The sequence below is a fragment of the Cherax quadricarinatus genome, chromosome 84 (assembly GCF_038502225.1).
Source record: "Cherax quadricarinatus isolate ZL_2023a chromosome 84, ASM3850222v1, whole genome shotgun sequence".
NCBI lineage: Eukaryota > Metazoa > Arthropoda > Malacostraca > Decapoda > Parastacidae > Cherax > Cherax quadricarinatus.
The window spans coordinates 9,597,538-9,617,722 of NC_091375.1; the positions used below are offsets into that span (position 1 = coordinate 9,597,538).

The following is a 20,185-nucleotide window of genomic DNA, read 5'->3' on the forward strand; positions in this document are numbered from 1 at the left end:
AATTATTTCCCCATCATCTAATATGTACAATGAGTTTTAGAGTGGCAAACAATGGTATTTTTATGATTGTGACCTATGGAAACAATTTCTTACAAATACTAATCCACAGGTACAAACACTCGAAGTAGATTTTGAAGTTGAATTTACAGATTTGTTAGTTTTCTATCAAATGCTTTGAATTTTATATACTACGTTTATTTTATGATTGTGTAGTGGCCTCATATTTATTTAGTAGAGACTGGTTAAGAATTACAAAATTAATTTTATAAATTTTAAGCTGAATTCCATCAAATGATTTTTTCCACTTTTATTTTTTAATCAAATGCATTGATATTTTATATATACATATACATGTTATGCATGTGTGCTGGGCTGGCATGCTTTCTCCATGCATTTTTTAATCGAATATACCGATATTTTGTAAATGAAAATTTTATGCACACATGGTGAGTATATATTTTTTGGAAAATATTAGTGAAAATATAGAGTGATAATTAGGATTAGTCTGCCTGAAATGCCCAGGCATGCTAGTGGCTTTCTTTGTAATTAATATTTTATAATATGCAAACTAATTGTAACCTTTGCAAGGAAATAAACGTTTTAATTTCATTTTCATTGTGTTGGTTGATGTGAATAGAGGCAGTGAGTCTTATATATGACAGCCAGTGTGTTGCTGTAGCAGTTACTAATATAAGTGTGCAAAGATGTCTATTTCCCTCATATTATTTCATATTGAAAAAGCACATTATTTAAACTATTGAACTGAGTAAATTTTTTTTCAATAAACCGGCCGTCTCCCACCGAGGCAGGGTGACTCAAAAAAGAAGAAACATTTACACCATCATTCACTCCAGCACTCTCTTGCCAGAGGGGTGCCGATACTACAGTTCAAAACTGTGTAAATAATCCTTTCTTTACTTTACTGATTTCTATGAAAAAATAGGTTCAAGGTTCCAAGTATCCCAGGTACAAACTATATGAATACAATCTGTATGTGTACGTTTGAAAGGCCACTCTAAGTTTTTCCTTTGTATTATCATATTCAAGGAAGCACTAAACCTGTAGAGAGGTGGTCATACAGTGTCTGGTAAGTAACCAGACTTGATTCTGAGGGTAATGCTAATTCCTTGGGTCAAAAGTCCTTCACCAGCATTAAGGCACTCCTTCCTAGCCTGGAAAGGGTATTTTGCTAATAAATTTATTTGCTATGTTAGAAAAATTTGAGACTTCTGAAAAGGGCACTAGTAGAGATGAGATGATGTAACCAAACAAACCTAATTCTCAAACTTATGCTGAATATATATTAAAGATGAAGTGATAAAAAAATGATGAATGACACCATTGGTTCTGCAGGTTACTGCGTTTGCTGCTACAATGACACCATTGGTTCTGCAGGGTATTGTGTTTGATGCTACAATGACACCATTGGTTCTGAAGGTTACTGTGTTTGATGCTACAGTGAGTTTATTTCAGGTGTCATGACACTAAATACCCTCAGTCTTGAAATAGGCTCAACTTGGTTTAACTTTGTAAATAGCTTTAGAAAATATAAGACTGCTTCTTCACCCTAAGTGCAAGAACCTTCCTGAAATTTCTTGTAATGGGAATATGCCAATTAGCATCCTTTAGAGGTATGGATGTCATCCACATAGCTTGACAAAGGACCCAATGCAGTGACAAGGTAGTAATCACCCTGAAATGAAGAACAAGAATCAGCATATTTAGATATATTATCATAAGAAACACTGTTCCTTCATCTGACCCCTTGGAAGAACAATAATTAAATAAGGAAGACAACAGCTTCTCAATTTGTGTTTGCATTCACTTGTTTCTGGAGCATTTTTAACATACTTCATGATATTTGATCTAGGGTTGCTCTACCTAACTTGGAATTTAGGGAAAAAGTGGGTATCTGGGCAATTTTAAGGACAAGCCCTCTAAAACAAATTCAGACCCCATGGACTCCTGGCCTATGTACGGCAGAACTGCCTTAGCCTGCCTCAAACTGAGTAAAAGCCATTAATTCTTGGAAGCATTTGCCAAGCATAAATATTTTACTTTAAATGGGACAGTCTTTAAGGGACCTTTAAAATGGGATTGTCTAACTCTAAGGAAAAGCTTCCTTAGGAAAAAAAGAGAAAAAGACAAGAAAGATTAAGTCTTGTTGTTTAAAGGTAAACAAATATGTACTGTATTTTTTTATTAAGCCTTTTGAAAAATGGGCCCAACAGCAAAGCTGACATTTCCTTCCCAGAGAAGCCTATCTAAATCATGGTCTAAAGGGAAATTGGAAGTTAGGGACATGGGGGAAAACCTGCTTATGTGAAAATATGCATGCTTTAAAAAGGGTCAAGCTAATGACCTAATGATACAGTACTTAAAAAATTCTAAGGATCCTAGAATGTTGCAGAGGCCTTTGAGGTTAGAACTAGCACAATTTTCTATGAAAGACAAAAGGGTAAATAATTGCACTAAAAAGCCATAAAACGAGCATCAGTTAGTCTTTTGAGCTAAAGCCTCATTACTACTAATGGTCCTAAGCAGTGTCCAAAACAGATAAGGCTATGGATATGAATGTTTTGAGGAAAAGGGGACAGCTCTAAAACATTCAGAAACGTGATGCAAAAGTGAATCTATCAAAGCAAAAGCAAAGTACTTGGCCTTTTAATTCAGATCCTGATTGAGGAAAATTGTCTATCCTTAAGAAAAATTCCATCAAATTAATTTGTTTCTCAAATCTTATCTTTTAGAGTTACAGATTTCAGATGAAAACATTAAATATACTATTTTAATCAATATTTCACTGTTACTTGTACTGTATATGTATGAATATTCAGCCAAAAAAAAAAAAATGTAAACTATTAATCTAAACTTGGTATCTTCAGACCCTTCTTTATTACTGGACCATATCACCAGTCTAGCATTTAACAGAAAAAGTCCAGATGAAAGGAGGGTGAGGCAAATGTTGAGAAGAGTATTATGTGAATTTTCATCCCATGTGTACATGGAATATCAATTCACAACAAAACCACATTTTGGAGATAAATCTTTAGACAATTTAGCTCCACTTTGTGGGTTGACTGTAACCTGTTCAGCCATGGAAGTGTGGCCTTTATTCTTCTTTACAGAATATCAACTTACTATGACAATATGTTGACTCTGGATTGCAATTCTACATCTGTTCTGCATGCTGGAGACTGTATTGAGGAAGATACTTAGGTAATGAGGGTTAGAAGGTGTTATACACAAAAGGCAATCCACTGGTATCTTTTATGTGTGAGTCACTAGAAGCAGGAAGCAAATCACTGGGAAGTGTGTGTGCTTCACTCACACAAATACATTTATTATCAAGTGTCAAGTTGCATATATATAATACACAGAGTGAAAATGATAGGAGAGGAAGGGAAATAGCAACACTGAATGCTTTAAGCTCAGGAGGCCCTGCCACTTGCAATGCTCAGCAGTTTAATTGTAGCAGGGCAACATTTGTTCAAAATATTTGTTCAAAAGAGAATTATTCCTTGCTGTAATGTGTATGGTTATAATCAACATAATGGCATTAATGGCTTTGGTTCAATATAAAACAAATATTATGCTCTACCTTGCATGAGACATACAGATGATTATCATTTGTTGCAGGAACCAACCTTTTGCTGCAACCCTCAGAGCTATCATTCACAATGACAATCATGCATTATACTGTAATTACACAGTTCCCATTACCTCAAGCCCTACAACACTTATGTCAAGACAACTGGAAGAATATATACTGTACAGTGCATATATAGTTTTGAGGATTGAAAAATGCCTTTTCTCATATAGGAGTCAATGGCCTGGTTTGCAATGCTCTTGTCTCACACACTGAATGTCCATGGTTTGATCCCCGAAATATGTGGAAATACTGGGCTTGTTTCCTACACCTGCTGTCCCTGTTCACCTAAAGTAAGTCGTTAGTCAACTGGCGTGGGTCACATCCTGGGGGACAAGACTGAAGGATCCCAACAGAAAAGACAGGCAGTCCTCGATGATGTACCAACTTTCATGGGTTAGCCTGGAAGACTAACCTTCTGGGTTAAAAATCCAAACAAATCTTATGTTAACTAGAAATACTCATACCCTTCCTCCAACACGTACCACCTACTAGTAAGGTCACTTAGACACTTCTCACTTGGTGTGCCTCCCTCCACCTGAGTTGCTCTCTTTTTGCTGAATACCCCTTTTCTACAAATTTCCTCAGTCAGACCCAGTTGTGTGTGAGGCCAGATTACAACCCATGCAGAGACAGTTGTCATGAGGTGGTCTTCATGGGTCACCAAACTCTACACAGAATAATATTTTTTTACGGATTAATGGATTCTGATATTTCAATTTAAAATTCTACCACCAGAACCCCAAATCATGATGGAGTCAGCACCATAATATGAGCCAAATATTAAAAAAAAAAAACTTACCTTATTAGGAGCTAAGCTAATATTCCAGGAAGACTTAAGGGGCTAAAGAGCTCAGATGTGCATAGTGACTTACTCCTAATTTACATGCTATTCCAGAAGTTACAAATCAGTGGAAGCTGAATGTCCACAGGCAATGAACCTGACACACCCCTTGTGTTATGAGTTCAGACCTTGAGAGGAATCATGGTCTGACCACTGGTAGCAGAGGTGATAAATTCTAATACATACTTTAAAATTAGTGAAAGGTAGGTGGTCAGTCAGCCTCACTTGCTTTAGACACAGGTCAGACAAGGGTAAGCACGTAGTCTTTTAATGCCTCTACAGGGATGAGAATGAAGCTTCCAGGCAATTTTTAAATTGCAATATCTTTTGGAAGACAAGGCATCCAGAAACCTCACTCTTCTCCGACACCTCTGCAGCACTTGTGTCGTGCCCACCAAGCAACTGAGGCTATTGCCAAAGGGAAGACTTTTATGAGTGATGCACAAGTGGTGATTAACCCAAAAATAATGTGACATGGACCAGACTTACTTGAGCACCACCTCCAGCACTAATTTAGATTGATAAAGATATTATAAAAGTACTGTCTTAATGGTATTCATGATCAAATCATACTAGATGGAGAATCCTCTCTGATGCCAAGGTTGCCCCGAGGGTTCCTGTGTAGCAGACATAGCCATCCTCTCATATCTGGATGAGAAACTTTACCACCACAGACTCTAAAATTGGGATGTTACCTATGTCCAAGAAGATAGAAACTATAACGCTTCAAAATTGAAATGTTCAAATTCATTGTTTAAAATAACTCAATTGTACTTGATATTGTAAATTGTCAACAGTAACTGTTATTATTAAACCTATTATGGCTTAGATAGTCTTAAGTTAATTTTAAGCCTGCCCATAATGCTCTGCATACAAGGGAATTTCGACATGTACACCCAACTATAATACCTTGTACAACTATGTATCATGTCCTAATAAAAATTATTATTATTATTATTACATATCTGTTTAACCCATAAACGGTCCAAACATATATATACGTTCTTACCGCTAGTGCCCCAACTGTAAATAAACGTTTTATTTCTCCTGCCTTCAAATATGGCATGCTTGGCCTGAGATGCCTTGTTAGCATAGAATGGGTCACAACACTCAGTGTGCACTGTATTAAAAAATCTGGGACCACTTAGTACCTTGTGGGAGCACCAGTTCGAATGAGCGCCAGCTAGAGCAAACAGCGTGGCAAACACCTGGGATTCACTGATTTCATGTAGTACTAACTCCTATTTTAAGAGGAAAGTGACGTTGACCCCGAGTTCAGTGGCTTTGATTTGGATGTGGCCATAATTGGTCGAGGAAATAAAAAAAAAACCTCGATAATAACCCATGTGCAACATTTGTGCAACACCCTTTCAGAATATCTTATAACCTATGCCCTAAGTAAAGAGAAACAATTCTGGAATGTAATACTTGTTCAGCAAGCTGGCTGGCTGGACAGCTGCATGGCTGGCCGGCTGCTGGCGGCCTGGCTTCGTTTGTTTGTCAGTGTCTATCACTGTCTCTATCTTTGTCTCTGTCTATCTGTCTCTGTCTGTCTCACAGGTACACATAAATACAAATATACATAGTGTAAATTACCTAGGATAACCCAAAAAATCCAAACAAAGTGCTATACTCTGCTTGAAGATATGAGTAAACATGATTACGCAGTCTTGTGACTCTGAGACAGAGTTAGACAGATAGATAGACAGGGAGCCTGACAGACAGACAAATAGACAGACAGACATGTTTGTGTACTAGCGAAAACAAAGCGAGGGCCATGCTCATCAAATGTCACCTGTAATCTTATCAATTCTTATCACCGCACCCCTCGCTTATGCTCATCAAATGTCAGCTCTTATCATGTCATTGTCAGGGGTGGACTAAGGCTTATTTTTCATGCTTCAAGGTAACTTATTATTACGTATTATTATTATTCTCTTCTTCTCTTCTTCTCCTCCTCCTCCTTCTCCTCCTTTACTTCCACATATCCAAAACATTGCTGGGACCTATAAATACTTTGTATATATTCCAAGACAATAGTAAATGGCCAAGGCAGATGTAAATGTCCACCTGTCAGTGTGCTTGTGAAAATTTGAGTACAATTTCAGTACATAATAGTAGTATCAGAACAAAGATTGGTTATGAAATGACAAGAACTACTATAAATTGTAATTATCAGAACATAAAAATTATATAAAATAATATGAAAAATAGAAAAAAGGTATATCGGCAACAATTTTGCAAGCGGCAGGACTCGATGTTGCTGTCACGTGAGCATCCAGTGCCAACTTCTCAGCTTCATATCTCTGTAGCACTGATCTTAATTTTTTTTTATCCTATAACTCTTAGAAAAATGAGCTCTTAATTTTCATTAAAAAAACTATTTTTTTTATTTTTCAAAATAGTATTTGGGGCACTGGGGTAGTGAACGTATATATACGTTTGGACCGTTTACGGGTTAAAAAAGTCTCTCTCCTAAGAGAGAAATGAGCTCTTCATAATAAATATAAATGAAGTACAATGGCTTAAGCTTGCCTGAAATATAGGTAACTGGTTCGCAGAACCAATAGCCTGATGAATTAGACACTTGTGCAATAAAGCTTCTCCTCACTTAACGACAGAGTTCCGTTCCTAAGATCACGCCAGTGAACGAATTCGTCACTAAGTGAAGAGCATATTATAATGGTAGTAGGTTTGTGTCAACCATCTTTGATATTGTTTTAATGTCACCTTTGCACCATTTATAACATTTCTTGTATATTTTTAAATGTTTATACAGTAGTGTACTGTATACTATAATAAACAGAATAGAGGAAATCAGCTCTAATATACATAAATATGCATACTGGTCAGAGAGACTGTCGTAAGTCCGAGTGGTTGGTAAACAAGTACATCAATAAGTGAGGAGAGGCAGTACCGTGCTTGAGTATCTTTACTGAGGAAATGTTTTGCCACACAGTGGACTGAGGAAGCCACTAGTTAGTTAAACATTTCCACAATAAAGATACCTAAGTATTGCAGAAGTGTCTAATCTGCCTGAAATGCTCAGCATAACCATGAACTTTCTATATGCAATCAAGTGTCACCCATTTCTGTATAAACAATGTTTTTTTTTTTTTTTTCAACAAGTCGGCCGTCTCCCACTGAGGCAGGGTGACCCAAAAAAGAAAGAAAATCCCCAAAAAGAAAATACTTTCATCATCATTCAACACTTTCACCACACTCACACATTATCACTGCTTTTGCAGAGGTGCTCAGAATACAACAGCTTAGAAGCATATACGTATAAAGATACACAACATATCCCTCCAAACTGCCAATATCCCAAACCCCTCCTTTAAAGTGCAGGCATTGTACTTCCCAATTCCAGGACTCAAGTCCGACTATATGAACATAACCGGTTTCCCTGAATCTCTTCACTAAATATTACCCTGCTCACACTCCAACAGATCGTCAGGTCCCAAGTATCATTCGCCTCCATTCACTCCTATCTAACACGCTCATGCACGCTTGCTGGAAGTCCAAGCCCCTAGCCCACAAAACCTCCTTTACCCCCTCTTTCCAACCCTTTCGAGGACGACCCCTACCCCCCCTTCCTTCCCCTATAGATTTATATGCTTTCCATGTCATTCTACTTTGATCCATTCTCTCTAAATGACCAAACCACCTCAACAACCCCTCTTCTGCCCTCTGACTAATGCTTTTATTAACTCCACACCTTCTCCTAATTTCCACACTCCGAATTTTCTGCATAATATTTACACCACACATTGTCCTTAGACAGGACATCTCCACTGCCTCCAACCGTCTCTTCGCTGCTGCATTTACCACCCAAGCTTCACATCCATATAAGAGTGTTGGTACTACGATACTTTCATACATTCCCTTCTTTGCCTCCATAGATAACGTTTTTTGACTCCACATATACCTCAACGCACCACTCACCTTTTTTCCCTCATCAATTCTATGATTAACCTCATCCTTCATAAATCCATCCGCCAACACGTCAACTCCCAAGTATCTGAAAACATTCACTTCTTCCATACTCCTCCTCCCCAATTTGATATCCAATTTTTCTTTATCTAAATCATTTGATACCCTCATCACCTTACTCTTTTCTATGTTCACTTTCAACTTTCTAACTTTACACACATTCTCAAACTCATCCACTAACCTTTGCAATTTTTCTTTAGAATCTCCCATAAGCACAGTATCATCAGCAAAAAGTAACTGTGTCAATTCCCATTTTGAATTTGATTCCCCATAATTTAATCCCACCCCTCTCCCAAACACCCTAGCATTTACTTCTTTTACAACCCCATCTATAAATATATTAAACAACCATGGTGACATTACACATCCCTGTCTAAGACCTACTTTTACCGGGAAGTATTCTCCCTCTCTTCTACACACCCTAACCTGAGCCTCACTATCCTCATAAAAGCTCTTTACAGCATTTAGTAACTTACCACCTATTCCATATACTTGCAACATCTGCCACATTGCTCCTCTATCCACTCTATCATATGCCTTTTCTAAATCCATAAATGCAATAAAAACTTCCCTACCTTTATCTAAATACTGTTCACATATATACTTCAATGTAAACACTTGATCTACACATCCCCTACCCACCTTGAAGCCTCCCTGCTCATCCGCAATCCTACATTCTGTCTTACCTCTAATTCTTTCAATTATAACCCTACCGTATACTTTTCCTTGTATACTCAGTAAACTTATTCCTCTATAATTTTTACAATCTCTTTTGTCCCCTTTCCCTTTATATAAAGGGACTATACATGCTCTCCGCCAATCCCTAGGTACTTTCCCCTCTTTCATACATTTATTAAACAAAAGTACCAACCACTCCAACACTATATCCCCCCTGCTTTTAACATTTCTGTCATGATCCCATCAGTTCCAGCTGCTTTACCCCCTTTCATTCTACATAATGCCCCACGTACCTCCACCACACTTACATTCTGCTCTTCTTCACACCTAAAAGATGGTATACCTCCCTGGCCAGTGCATGAAATTACCGCCTCCCTTTCTTCCTTAACATTTAAAAGTTCCTGAAAATATTCTCATCATCTACCTAATACCTCCCTCTCCCCATCTACTAACTCCCCTACTCTGTTTTTAACTGACAAATCCATACTTTCCCTAAGCTTTCTTAACTTGTTTAACTCACTCCAAAATTTTTTCTTATTTTCATTAAAATTTCTTGACAGTGCCTCTCCCACTTTTTCATCTGCTCTCCTTTTGCACTCTCTCACCACTCTCTTTACCTTTCTTTTACTCTCCATATACTCTGCTCTTCTTATAACACTTCTGCTTTGTAAAAACCTCTCGTAAGCTACCTTTTTCTCTTTTATCACACCCTTTACTTCATCATTCCACCAATCACTCCTCTTTCCTCCTGCCCCCACCCTCCTATAACCACAAACTTCTGCCCTACATTCCAATACTGCATTTTTAAAACTATTCCAACCCTCTTCAACCCCCCCACTACTCATCTTTGCACTAGCCCACCTTTCTGCCAATAGTCGCTTATATCTCGCCCGAACTTCCTCCTCCCTTAGTTTATACACTTTCACCTCCCTCTTACTTGTTGTTGCCACCTTCCTCTTTTCCCATCTACCTCTTACTCTAACTGTAGCTACAACTAAATAATGATCCGATAAACAATGTATCATGTAGAAATAAACTGTGAATTTGAATCTGAAAATCAAATGTTTTGAACCCATGAATGAACCCTTGGCCGAGGTCTGAGACTTGTAATAAAAGAGAATCACTTCTTGTGTCATGATCAGTAAGGTTAAAAACCTGTGCAATACAGGAAACTTTGTAAAATATGTGGGCAGTTTTTCATATATATATTATATAAGATAATCTAAAAAACTAAAAAAAAAAAAAATGAAAAAATATGAGTACACTACCATTCCATGAAGTGAAGAATTTGTGATGTGAAGCTTAGTGATGTACAGTACATTGATATATAATATTCAAACATTTCACTGTAGCAATACAGCTCAACTTATCAACAAAATTTGTTACTGGTGTTTCAACTTACAAATAAGCCATTTGTTACCCTGAAACTATTATCCCCTAAAAAATGATAGTAAAACAGGAGAGTCAAGCATCGCATATGTTTGTCAATGCATATCAACATTCATTAAGCAATTATTTTTTAAATATTAAGCATTTTGTACCTCATTCATAAGTTGAATCAGAGTAAGCTGGAATGTTATACATCGAGGGCCCTATTGCTACTGTATTCTGCAATAATAGAATACTGTACGTACTTCTATATGATATCTACTGTTTGTTTTTTCACAGGTACCTACTGATTACACTAAACATAAGGTGATTAGCATTTTATGCACTAAAACCTCTGAATCCAGTACATGTAAGCCAGAATAACTGTTGTCATGACCAGTTTTAGGGAATTAGCCACACTACTTTCACAAGTGTCTTTAAATAGTCTTAAAAAAATCCTGCTGTGATGTCAATATCTCAGAGCAGCTTATCACAAATACCACTGGCATAAACTAATAACAAGAACCCTACACTGTATATGTATTTCAGGTGTGTAGTAGTCTCTGAATTATATTTACAAGAAGTGCTAAGCCCATGTGAGCTTTTCAGCAATTAAAAAAGCGTAATTGTGTGAAATGCTGGAGCCTTGATCTCCTTTTGGGACTTAACCCTTTGACATGAGAAATCCACTGGTTTCACAAAAGTGAGTTTTTTAGACCCCTATATTATGTTTATGGTACTAAAGGTTATGTCCTAGAGTGAGACAAGGCGTGTGTTCTGAAATGCCCATAAAGCTGGCCTCAATTGATTTCCTAAGTAGTATAAGAATTGTTGACTATGAAGAAACTGAAAATTCTGAAGACATAATCTGGACACTGTAACTTAGTCTTCTTGTCTGGCAAGTCCTTAACTTGTTGAAGCAAATGTTTGCTGACGACAACAACCCTCTGATTAGTTATATCTGAACCAGTCATTAAATAATGTTATTAATTATGCCTTGTGCCACAACTACTGACAGCATGAATGAGAAGTTCTCATGTGCACAACTCAATAATTGTGATGAACTGTTGCATGAATAATTTATGTCTTTTAAAGCCTCAAATTTATCAAGTTGAAGATTCCCAGCAAAGATGGGGTAAAGTGTGGTGCAAGACTATGTGTTTGTGGGGGTAGGTTAGGTTAGGTTTGTCATGAAACAGGACAAGTGTGTCTTGATGTGGGTCTTAGTCATATGATGACCCACAGCTGGAGCTTGTGGTCATCCAACTGAGACCTTCTGCTGGCTTATCAGTCCACCCCTTTAAAAATTATGGTTATGATTATAATAATTTGCTTTTTTGTGGGTAATAGTTGTAAAACGTAAGTGATGTACTCACACGTTAAGCTTGGCAGCAGACAAAGTCATTTGAAACTGACCAGTTAGTTTAAAGATGCCTAAAGTATTTGGTTAGTACATGATGTCAACCATCCATATGCTAACCCAACACTGCTTCACCTTATTGTCCAGACGAGAAGCAGTGTTTATTGCATGTTACCATGGCCCATTCAGAGTCGGATATATGTAACTCTCGAATCATTCATCATTACTTGAATGTTGAAGGATTTAGCCCTGTTTCTGATTTACTGAACCTAGATTAAAACATAAACTTACTTGCCTGTTTGTATGATCTAGGTGCTCTTTGCTTTGATCTACATATGTGTTTATCTATCAAGAAGAGTGTATAGTGGTACCTCGAGTTTCAAACAGCTTCCAACTCGAACAATTATGTAACTGTATTTTTGTAAGTGCATTTGTAAGTGTATTTTTGGGAGTCTGAAACAGATTATTGTGAGATGCAGATGGAGTGACACAGAGTGAGTCAAATTCGATGGGTTGGCGGCGCTGGTGCGCCGCCTGTAGGTGAGGCGGAGAAACGTGTGTAAACAAAGAGAGCATGAGGCGGAGAAACGTGAGTGTAAACAGAGAGCGTGAGGCCGACGGAACACATATTACCTCCTTAATACGTAAGTTAATAGTCACGTATTCGGCCATCCATACTGTGCCAGTCAATGATATATCAGGGCTAGGAGGTACAACGTGTACTCACAACGTCAGGTTGTGCATCCTAATTTGTGTGTTTTGTCTCTTTGCAGCTAGGAGCATTCATTATGTTGTACCTGAATAAAGGATTACCAACACACACCCGAATGTCTCTTTGACCATGCTCCTAGGTATTAACTTACGTACTACATGGGCTAAGGAGCTGGTGTGGTAGCCTGTCCAGGCATACCTGGTGGTGATGGGAGTCTCGTTGAATTGTGAGGCGGCAGGATGTACAGTGTTGAAGACGGCAGAGGACATGCCAACATGCATTGCACTGATGCAGCTACATCAGAAGAATGTGCATGACACCAGGGACACACGACAGAAGCCGCCCAAAATCAACCGCCCAACACTACAGCAAGGCATCGGTGAAGATGATTGGGCTGCATTTACCCGCTGGTGGGAGATGTTTTGAAATGGGACTGACCTAACACCCAATCAAATCACCGCTCAGCTCCTGGCCTGCTGTGAGCCTGAGTTAGAAGCTGCATTGTTCCGGGAAATGCCAACAAAAGCCAGCAGCCCTGAGGCAGCGGTCTTAGACGCCATGAAACGTCTCACAGTGGTGAGTGTGGCACTAAGTGTGCAACGTGCAGCACTGCTTCAGATGAAGCAGGAACCAGGGGAGCACGTCAGGCAGTATGTGGCGAGACTACACGGGTTGGCCAATGTCTGCCAGTGGACCAAAACTGGGACCTGTAGGGTGGCCACCTGCTCTGGCACCATCGCCACAGACTACACCAAAGATATTGTCAAACTGGTTCTCTTAACCGGTCTGGCAGATGATGACATCAAGAAGGAGGTCCTTGGGATGACAGACATTGACACACGGACACTGAATGAAACTGTCAGTCTTGTAGATACCAAAGAAACCGCTGCCCGTGCCATGGCGACTGAGAACCTATGGGTGGCAACCAGCGGCTACAAAAAGATGGTCCGTGGGCGCTGCAGCCAGGCGTCACCAGCGCCCACAGAGGATCATGGTGAGCAGGCCCAGATGAGACACAAGATACGCTGCCAGTGTGGTTCTCTCACCCCCCAGTTTGGTATGGTGAGAGGCAAACTCAAGGAATTCACATTGTGTCTTGGATGCTGGAAAAAGAACAACCCACGTCCCCATAAGTTGTCTCCACCATCTTCCAGTGGGTCGGTGGAGGCACTGTTTCACTATGTGGCTACCGCCGAGATAGGCTCCTGCGCGAGTGGGGCTCTACCTCATCCAACGCTATCTTTAACAGTAGCTGTGGATGGCAAGGCCTACGACATGGTGAAGACACCATGTCCACCACGGCAGTCAGCCCGTATCTTGGCCATCACCGACTCTGGTGCACAGACCTGCCTTATGGGGCTGCGGCCCCTCAAGAAGCTGGGCTTATGCCAACGGCACCTCACCCGTGTCTCCACACGCATTCTGGCCGCGAATAACGTGGAGATAAATGTTCTGGGCGCTGTGTTCCTCATGCTGTCCAGTCGCAACACACAAGGGGAGCAACTCAAGACATCTGCGGTGGTCTATGTTACGGATTCCACTAGCCAGTTTTACCTGAGCTGAGTTGCATTGGAACAGCTGAAGGTTATCGGACCTGACTTCCCAAAATTGGCGCGACAGAAACTGGTGTGTGTGGGAATGTGGCGAGTACATATACCAGCCCCACCATGGCAAAATGCAGGTGCCCACAGTGCACAGCACTGCCTCCCCATCCCTCCAGTCTGCCCATAGCACCATCACTTGAGTCCACGGCTGAGATGAAGGCCTGGCTCTTGGAGAGGTATGCTTCGTCGACCTTCAACATATGCTCACACCAGCTGCTCCCTGCGATGACGGGCCCCCCAGTGGAGATTCGGGTTGGCCCAGGGGTGCAACCAGTGGTGACCAGATGACCCCCAAACATCCCAGTTCACTGGCAACAGGAAGTGTCAGACCAACTGGATAGGGTCGTGGCGCTGGGCGTCATAGAGTGAGTGCCTCCAAACACACCTGTAACTTGGCTCCACAGTATGGTCCTGACACCCAAGTAGGATGGCACACCCCGTCGTACAGTGGATCTGCAACTGCTAAACCGCCACAGTGTACGGGAGACCCATCACACCATACCACCCATTAAACAGGCGAAGGCCGTCCCACCTAATACGTTCAAGACCATCACAGACGCATGGAACGGCTTTCACTCCATTGTGCAATCGGCGGTTCCTGCGCCACATTCAGGGGCTGGCCAATGCCAACCAGCCCTTGCCACCACCACACCCTGTTCCCCTGCCTCCCGACACCCTACCCCCCAGCATGTAGTGCGGCACAGAGCAGTGAGCGGTTTCAGGCACCCAGTGGCGACGTAGCGACCACACCCCCACAGTCGCACAACACAGAGACAACCCCGGAGCCACCCATGGAACACGCAGATCAGGCACTCCCACAGGCACAAGAGCCAGCACCCAGCCAGACCGTTGCACAACACACTCCCATATCGCCACCTCCAAGACCACGCAGAGATAGACGTCCTCCAGTGAACCTACTGGATTATGTCACAGAGTGATGAGTTTCCCGCTGGAAACTGGGGGGGATGTGGGATGGAGATGGGGTGACACAGAGTGAGTCAAATTTGGCGGGTTGGCAGCGCCGGTGCACCGCCTGTTGGCGAGGCGGAGAAACCTGAGTGTAAACAAAGAGAGCGTGAGGCTGACGGAACACATATTACCTCCCTAATACGTAAGTTAATAGTCACGTATTCGGCCGTCCATACTGTGCCAGTCAATGATATATCAGGGCTAGGAGGTACAACGTGTACTCACAACGTCAGGTTGTGCACCCAAATTTGTGTGTTTTGTCTCTTTGCAGCTAGGAGCATTCATTATGTTGTACCTGAATAAAAGATTACCAACACACACCTGAATGTCTCTTTGACCAATTACTCTAATTTACAATATTCCTTAAGGAAACAAATTTGTTCGGTATCAGCACTCGAACAGCCTTCTGGAACGAATTAAGTTCGTAACTCGAGGTACCACTGTACTTTAAAACTGTGAAGGAAGATCTCTTTCACTGTTACTGCTTAGTATTTACAGTGAAAGTGACTTGGTTTCAACTGGGAATTCTTGCAAAAATCACCTTGTCCACCAACTCCCATCTGTATCTGATGGATTTTTATGAAGCATTTTGGCATTGAAGAAGTGCCTTTCTTGCCCTTGTACTTTAATCCAAAAAGCCATTAAGCTGTGGTAATTATTATTTCTGTAAAGTTGCATGATTTAGAACATACAGTCACTGGTCTATAAACACTCATTTCCTGCTCTGTTTCAGCTCTTTCCAGTGAACAAAATATTCTCCCTGACAACCAATGAGCAATACTATAAATGTAACTAACATCTTCCTCTAATACTAATGGTTATAATCATAACCATAATTTTTAAAGGGGTGGACTAGTACGCCAGTGGAAGGTCTTGGCCAGATGACCAAAAACTCCAGCTATGGGTCATTATATGAAAAAGACCTGCATCAAGAAACATTTGTTCCATTTCTTGATGAACCTTGGCTACTCTAACCTAATCTTCCTCTAGTCTTGAGAAGCCTGTAAATCAAATCTAAACACAAGCAAATATAACTGGATACTTTGTGTGTCTGATGCTAACTGGAGAACAGACCTTAGAGAATGGGCAGCAGACGGTGCAAAGAACAATGATGGGTGGATGAAGGAGAGTGGAAGACAGCGGGCTGAGGAAAAACAGGTAATTGGAGAGACCATTGCTGGTGTTGTTGGGGATTTTATGATAAGTTGCTATTTCTCTTAAGTGGCTTAATGAATCTTAACAAATACTGTACAGTATATACACAATGCACACACATATAACATACAACCTTCAAATACACCTGTATATTATCACCTGGAGTAGTAGGCATGGGACCTGCATAACTACACTGTGATGCATGCTGCAGTGGCAGTAGCAATGTCAGGCTGATACTAGTAATTAGTACAGCATTTTCTCTTCAAACTGTTTTAATACAGGTAAAAATTGTGGAAAATGTACATTTACTGCATAAATTGTGCACTTAAGCAAGGAATAATTCTATTTACACATGTTGGTCCATTTCATGTGAATTCTCCCTCACTTGTCAGCATTCTACTGCTCTCTCACTAGCTCTCCCTGTAAAATATCTTCAGAAGCAGCTTGTCAGAGTCCAGCCATCTCACTAAACTTTGTTTGACTGAAGGAAATACTGCCAACAACAATAAAGACAAAGTCACATACAACAGATAAGCCTTTATTGAAACAACATCTTGCTCTAAGTCTCCTTAAAATTGAGAAAGCCCTCCTCAGAGTAAAATGTTGCCCCAATAAACCTTTGTTTTGCTAAGTGTCTCTTTTGTCTCTGATGGTACATGAATAAAAGTAAAAATAACCTGACTTTTAGCATAGCCAGATTCTAGTCAATGCTGTCTTTCACCCAGTGCTTTACTGTGTACCTTACCAGTCACCAGCATGTACACCAACTGTAGAATTACAATCCTGAGTTGACTTATATTCATTAGAAGTTGAAATTCCATGTAAATATGCAAGAGCATATATGCTAAGTTTTGGTTGCATATATTGGAGGTTGTCTACATCTTTCTCTTCTTCACACTCCTCCTTCTTTCTCTCTCTCTCGCTCTTCATAGCATTCCTTATCAGTCCTGAGCATGCAAAACAAGTGTAGAATTACAATCCTGAGTAGATATGGTACAATTATACGTTTATATGGAATAAAGTGACGAAGATTACTTGACAGGGCGGTGACAAGTGGCACCATGTGGCCCCATTTCTTGATGGCCGAGACATTCCCTGAAGCTGTGCATGCCACCTCTCCTTAGAGCACACCATATGAACCCAGAGTAATACAGAAGAACCATAAGTTTTGTGGAAAAAAACCTGGATAATCAAACTTGGGAAAAAAAAAAGAAAAGTGTCGAAATTTAAGGAATAGTTCACTGGAGTTAGGCTCTTATTTATAATGAGGATTTCTGTCTTTTTTTTTTTTTTTTGAAAAAAGCTGGACCTAAAATGGATGATGTGCTGCTTTACTTAATACTATACGTATACTGATATTATATTAAAAGCTCATCATTATACTTAGAATACACAAATAACTCGCACATAGGAGAGAGAAGCTTATGACGACATTTCAGTCTGACTTGGACCATTTACAAAGTAGGTCCAAGTCTGACTGAAATATTGTCGTAAGCTTCTCTCTCCGACATGTGGGTTATTAGTATATTGTTCCAGTCACGTTACTGTGCTTTTTTGCTCATCATTGTACTTAGAAATTCAGCTGACTATGTATTTTGTACTTTAACCTTGTAACTCATCAAGTTTATACCTGAATCTTTATAGCTAAAATTTCAAATAATAATTTTTTTCTTTTTATCAGCTGTAATTATTCTTTTAGCATTTTACATAGTCCAATTTTTAATATAGCCAATTTTTTTTACTACTCCATTTATAAAGAGCTGATTATTATTCATCTCTTGCATTTATTAGTCTGAGATTGAACTTAAACCTAATTGTGATTTCTACATTACGTATTTAAATTTACATTTCAGTTTCACTGGCCTATAATGACTTTTTTTATCAACACTAATGTTATTCCTCCTCTTTATATATATATATATATATATATATATATATATATATATATATATAATATATATATATATATATATATATATATATATATATATATATATAATATATATATATATATACGTATATATATATATAATATATATACAGTGGACCCCCGCTTAACGATCACCTCCAAATGCGACCAATTATGTAAGTGTATTTATGTAAGTGCGTTTGTACGTGTATGTTTGGGGGTCTGAAATGGACTAATCTACTTCACAATATTCCTTATGGGAAAAAATTCGGTCAGTACTGGCACCTGAACATACTACTGGAATGAAAAAAGTTTGTTAACCGGGGGTCCACTGTATATATGTATATTTATGTATGTATATATATATATATATTATAAATATATATAGTATATATATACATATATACAATATATATATATATATATATAATATATAATATATATATATATATATATATATATATATATATATATATATATATATATATATATATATATATATATATACATACATGTATATATACGTATATATCTTTTTTTCTACCTCAAAAACCATCCCTAATCAAGACAAGATGACTCAAAGAATGACACATATTCACCATCATTCATTTAATCACTGTACTCACCTACATGTGGTTGCAGGGGTTGAGTCTCACCTCCTGGCCCCATCTCTCAACTTGCCATCTGCCAGATTTACTCCATCCTAGCCTCTTGAACCCTTTTGTACCTGCTCTTAAAACTACTTAGGGGGCCTGCCTCCACTATTCCTTCATGGATATCATTCCACTTCCCAACCACTCAGTGTACTGACATCACTATTCAGACTACCCTCTGACTATAACCTCTCCATCCCTCCTTCAGAGTGCAAGCACTGCCCTTCCTACCTCCAGGACTCAAGTCCAGCTAACCAGGCCTATGTCCTGGCAAACCTCATTCTACTGTATTTTCTATTCACCTTATTTGCTGCCTGGCCAGGATTAAACTTGTTGAATACTTTACAGTTATGAATTAAACTTAATTGATGCATTTTGCTGATAATAAATAAAGAATACATGTACATAAAATTTAGTGAAAAATATGCAAACTATTAAAACTGTTTGCATACATGATTAATGTCTATGTAATTAAATGCTATAAAAATTTAAGAATGACTCATAATGTAAGCAAGTATAAAAATTGTTAGTAAATCTGATTTTGTCAGAAAATCTATAGAGAGTGAATATATTAAAAATTAAAATATCATACTGACTATCTATATTTAACACACAATTCTCCAATAAGCAACAAAATGGTAAATACAATCGTCTCTTAAGCATTTCTACACTTCCTACTGACACTTCCATCATCCAATCTTATGTCTACACACACACACACACACACAACTTCCTACTGACACCTCCTTCATTCAGTCCTACACACATAACTTCCTACTGACATCACCTTCATTCAATCATGCACACATACAACTTCCTACTGACACCTTCATTCAGTCCTACACACACAACTTCCTACTGACACCTCCTTCATTCAATCATGCACACATACAACTTCCTACTGACACCTCCTTTGTTCAGTCCTACACACACAACTTCCTACTGACACCTCCTTTGTTCAGTCCTACACATACAACTTCCTACTGACACCTCCTTCATTCAGTCCTACACACACAACTTCCTACTGACACCTCCTTCATTCAGTCCTACACACAACTTCCTACTGACACCTCCTTCATTCAGTCCTACACACACAACTTCCTACTGACACCTCCTTTGTTCAGTCCTATACACACACACACACACACACACACACACACACACACACACACACACACACACACACACACGCACACACACCTACCTTCCTGATGATACCTCCTTAAACTACTCTTAATCAGTCTTACAGACAACTTCCTGCTGATACTGCCTTCATCCAGACATTCTCTCA

The 20,185-nt window shown here is 39.3% G+C and overlaps 1 protein-coding gene across 1 annotated transcript in view; it reads right to left on the reverse strand.

Moving 5' to 3' along the window:
* The window catches only part of cac (calcium voltage-gated channel subunit cacophony), a gene marked incomplete in the record, with an annotated part of 730,773 nt that overhangs the window by 90,327 nt on the left and 620,261 nt on the right, over positions 1 to 20,185 (reverse strand).